This window comes from Battus philenor, unplaced genomic scaffold (genome assembly GCF_028537555.1).
Source record: "Battus philenor isolate CCGP_79_NKW_IND1 unplaced genomic scaffold, ilBatPhil1.0.hap1 SCAF_25, whole genome shotgun sequence".
NCBI classification, from domain to species: Eukaryota; Metazoa; Arthropoda; class Insecta; order Lepidoptera; family Papilionidae; genus Battus; species Battus philenor.
The window spans coordinates 11,968,120-11,973,144 of NW_027181688.1; the positions used below are offsets into that span (position 1 = coordinate 11,968,120).

Consider the following 5,025-nt stretch of genomic DNA (forward strand, 5'->3'; position numbering starts at 1 on the left):
TCACTCTTATTTACATATATCTCAATCGATGCGCCGCACGCATAAATATCATGACGAGCTCGGTAACGGCGATCGATAACAATAGTCGCGAGGCGCGGCACGTCCGTAACGAAACACACAATCAATCAATACAATAATTTTAATACTGGATATAAATAATTTGACCGCGAATGGACCGACGACGATGCGTTTAAACGTTCCACTGCTTGTGCCCAACGTGATGATGATGATGACGATGATGACGATGATGACGATGATGACGATGATGACGATGACGATATTGAAGATAGTAAAGTTTTAGCATCGACATTAATCGTAATTTTAACACACGGAATCAGGACGATATCACGTTAGAAAATCGATACACGAACGGGACCGGACTCTGTCGTTTTCCGAAATCGATACGCGAACGCCCGAGTGACTATCCGCACCCCGAGGCCGGGCCGCACGATCTTTATTACGGACCGCTACCGTCTCGACGACGACGACGACGACGACGACGACGACGACGACGACGACGACACCTTTCTTTGTCTCAGTCGACATCGCGTATGAAAGAGTGCGATCGTCATCAGCACGAAATTTATGCATCGATACGCGAACGGGACCGGACTCTGTCGTTTTCAGAAATCGATACGCGAACGCATCGGCGGCTGGCTACGCGCAATCCGCGATCGGGTCGAACGATGATGATGATGATGATGATGATGATGATGATGATGATGATGATGATGATGACGACGACGATGACATCGAGATCAGGGTCAGATATAGATATGTAGATCGGTGGTATGCAATCGATACGCGAACGCTCTATAGCGCTACGCGGAGACGCATACAGTCGTTCCCGCATATACATGGGACTGGCGCGAGACGCGCCGGTCGGCCGAATCGAGTTCTCTCCGATGCTCTTCTGTTTTGTTTTGTTTGTTGGTGGTTGTGGAGTGTGGAGTGTGTTTTTTTGGTTGGTGGGGTGTGTGTGTGTGTGGTGGTGGTGTTAGTTTGTTTGCGGAGATTGCGTTTTTTTTAGATTTAGTTTTTTTTTTTTTTTTTATAAAAAAAAAAAAAAATTTAAAAATTATTCTTAGAAAACGCGCGCGAATCGAACAAAACTAATAACACCGATACACAAACAACGCGCGCCACCAACGAGAACGCCCGAAACTGAAACTTCTATAACCGACAAACGCACGAACGACACAGCGGCGGCGGAGGAGGGAAGAAAAAGGGGATCATCTCCCCACAACAACACACCGTAAACTGTGTCGGACGACGTCTCCGTTATGTAAGAGCGGAAGGCGTAAGAGAACGTCTCGTTTAATTAACGCGAACGGCGTTGGGCTCCCGAGTCGACTTCGGGGCGGCCCTTAACGCATCGCATCAACGAGCTCGTCGCGCGCTAGTCGCGCGACGGTCGATCATGATATATAAATCAAGGATTTCGGATCTCTCTAAAACCGGGCTGGAAATCGGTCATTGTTCGTTTTGCGAAACGATATTTTATAAAAGTGAAGATTTGTATGTGTCTCGTCAAAGAACGTTCCGATGAATCGGACGCGATGCCGCGTCCAAAGTAAATCTGGACGAACGCGAGGCGAGTGTTGAGATATACATTTTCCTCCGTGAACAGATAGAAAAACGAATTCATTTTGTTGTTGCGGTGTGGTGTTGTGTGTGTATTGTAATAAATACGCACGCACGCACGCACGCACGCAAAAAGCTACCTAGGCACCGGCGCGTCACGGCGTTTCGAACGTCCGACGCGTCGCTTGTCACACGTCTATCATATCATCATCACCCTCATATCTCTCGTATGTGCGGTGTTGGTGTGTGTTAGCTCTACTAGCTAGCTCCCTGGTTGATCCTGCCAGTAGTTATATGCTTGTCTCAAAGATTAAGCCATGCATGTCTCAGTGCAAGCCGTATTAAGGCGATACCGCGAATGGCTCAATATATCAGTTTTGGTTCCTTAGATCTTACCTCGGTTACTTGGATAACTGTGGTAATTCTAGAGCTAATACATGCAATCAGAACTCTGACCAGTGATGGGATGAGTGCTTTTATTAGATCAAAACCAATCGACGGAGGGCCTCGCGTCCGAAGTCGTTAATTTTGATGAATCTGGATAACTTTTGCCGATCGCATGGTCCAGCACCGGCGACGCATCTTTCAAATGTCTGCCTTATCAACTTTCGATGGTAGTTTCTGCGACTACCATGGTTGTCACGGGTAACGGGGAATCAGGGTTCGATTCCGGAGAGGGAGCCTGAGAAACGGCTACCACATCCAAGGAAGGCAGCAGGCGCGCAAATTACCCACTCCCGGCACGGGGAGGTAGTGACGAAAAATAACGATACGGGACTCTTACGAGGCCTCGTAATCGGAATGAGTACACTTTAAATATTTTAACGAGGAACAATTGGAGGGCAAGTCTGGTGCCAGCAGCCGCGGTAACTCCAGCTCCAATAGCGTATACTAAAATTGTTGCGGTTAAAAAGCTCGTAGTTGCATTTGTGCGCCGCGCTGTCGGTGCACCGCATCCGCGGTGATACTGACACGTCTGCGGAGCATATCGTCGGTGAGCCGTCGGTAAAACGGCGGTTCAATATCAAAATCCTATCGCGGTGCTCTTCGGTGAGTGTCGAGATGGGCCGACAATTTTACTTTGAACAAATTAGAGTGCTCAAAGCGGGCTCAAAATGCTGCTTGAATATTTCGTGCATGGAATAATAGAATATGATCTCGGTTCTATTTTGTTGGTTTTCAGAACTCCGAGGTAATGATTAATAGGGATAACTGGGGGCATTCGTATTGCGACGTTAGAGGTGAAATTCTTGGATCGTCGCAAGACGAACATCAGCGAAAGCATTTGCCAAAGGTGTTTTCATCAATCAAGAACGAAAGTTAGAGGTTCGAAGGCGATTAGATACCGCCCTAGTTCTAACCGTAAATATGTCATCTAGCGATCCGCCGACGTTACTACGATGGCTCGGCGGGCAGCTTCCGGGAAACCAAAGATTTTGGACTCCGGGGGGAGTATGGTTGCAAAGCTGAAACTTAAAGGAATTGACGGAAGGGCACCACCAGGAGTGGAGCCTGCGGCTTAATTTGACTCAACACGGGAAATCTCACCAGGCCCGGACACCGGAAGGATTGACAGATTAACAGCTCTTTCTTGATTCGGTGGGTGGTGGTGCATGGCCGTTCTTAGTTGGTGGAGCGATTTGTCTGGTTAATTCCGGTAACGAACGAGACTCTAGCCTGCTAAATAGGCGTCGTCATTTAGGTGTGCGCCGCTCCGGTGGCGCAACTCACTGGCGACGTATTAAAATTCTTCTTAGAGGGACCGGCGGCTTCGAGCCGCACGAGATTGAGCAATAACAGGTCTGTGATGCCCTTAGATGTCCTGGGCCGCACGCGCGCTACACTGAAGGAATCAGCATGTTCTCCCTGGCCTAGAGGCCCGGGCAACCCGTTGAAACTCCTTCGTGCTGGGGATTGGGGTTTGCAATTATCCCCCATAAACGAGGAATTCCTAGTAAGCGCGAGTCATAAGCTCGCGTTGATTACGTCCCTGCCCTTTGTACACACCGCCCGTCGCTACTACCGATTGAATGATTTAGTGAGGTCTTCGGACCGACACGCGGTGGCTTCACGGCCGTCGGCGTTGCTGGGAAGTTGACCAAACTTGATCATTTAGAGGAAGTAAAAGTCGTAACAAGGTTTCCGTAGGGGAACCTGCGGAAGGATCATTAACGTGTGTGTATGTGTGCGAGACGCGTGATATGTTCACGAACGTTGTTGCGCCGCTGTTGCTGTTGCTGTTGTTGCTGTTGCGACGACGACGACGACGACGACGACGACGACTTCGTACATACCGTGTTTACACATATATATATGTAATACATCCATAATGATATATATATACGACATATATACATATATATGTACGTACGCGCGCGCGCTGCTGTTCGTATCTAATGCGGACGAGCGCGCGCGCGTGTGCGTGCGTGTGTGTGTGCGTGTTTGTATATATGTATAAAAAATAAAATGTGAAATAATTGTCTCTAGCGTCTATTACGCCTAACGGCGCAGCGGCGACGGCGCCGTGGCGGTGGCCGGTGGCGGTGGTGGCATTCGTCGAAAGTGCTACCGCCGCCGCTGCCTCCGCCGCCGTCGAAGCGGCCGGGTGGCGGAAAAACGCCGAGAGACGAGCGCCGACCGGGGCATACCAAACGGAGCGTTCGAAGCGGTGAAAATCCCCACTGCCTAGCTCAGGCCCTTTATTGTCGGTTGGCGCTATACAAAACGAAATTTAAGCGGTTAGAAAGATGACAATGTCGTGCGTCACGCCAGCTCGTTGGGGGGTGCGCGGGTCGTCGTCGTTCATCATTCTAAAGGATTCGCGTCGGGGCGTTAAGCTTTTTCGGTGCCGTTTCTTTATGAACGCCTCGGCGCACATGAATTCGACCAACTTTCGACGTTAATACATAAAAACGGACAATCAAGTGGCCGACGGCGAGAGCCGTAGGCCGCTACCGTAAGTAATAACAACATTAAGAAAAAACCATTACCCTGGACGGTGGATCACTTGGCTCGCGGGTCGATGAAGAACGCAGTTAACTGCGCGTCATAGTGTGAACTGCAGGACACATTTGAACATCGACATTTCGAACGCACATTGCGGTCCGTGGAGAAATATCCAGGACCACTCCTGTCTGAGGGCCGGCTGTTAAAATATAAAAACCACACTGTTCGGTGTAGAACGCGCGCTACGTGCGCTCGCGCCGGTCGATGCGCGCGGCGGTGACGCGCGACGCGGCGGCGGCGGGTTGGTGGGGGGTGATGAACGAGCTCGCGGACGGTGCGATGGGACGATCTCTAATAAGAGTCTCTCGTCCGCGCCGCCGCGGCTCTCACTCTCTCTCTCTCTCACTATCCGCCGTCGCTGTCGTCGCGCTGCCGCTGCCGCACTACCGCGCGCGGGCGAGCGGGCGCGCGCTCTTTCGAACAATTGACGGTTTC

General features: G+C 50.5%; 2 non-coding genes across 2 annotated transcripts; both read left to right on the forward strand.

The window, feature by feature from the left end:
• The first annotated feature begins 1,851 nt into the window (after positions 1-1,851).
• LOC137925064 (small subunit ribosomal RNA) lies at positions 1,852-3,755 on the forward strand. The gene has a single exon (XR_011107646.1). It is a non-coding gene; the product is annotated as a small subunit ribosomal RNA (ribosomal RNA).
• An 816-nt stretch (positions 3,756-4,571) lies between these two features.
• LOC137925051 (5.8S ribosomal RNA) lies at positions 4,572-4,728 on the forward strand. Its single transcript, XR_011107634.1, has one exon. It is a non-coding gene; the product is annotated as a 5.8S ribosomal RNA (ribosomal RNA).
• The last annotated feature ends 297 nt before the right edge of the window (positions 4,729-5,025 follow it).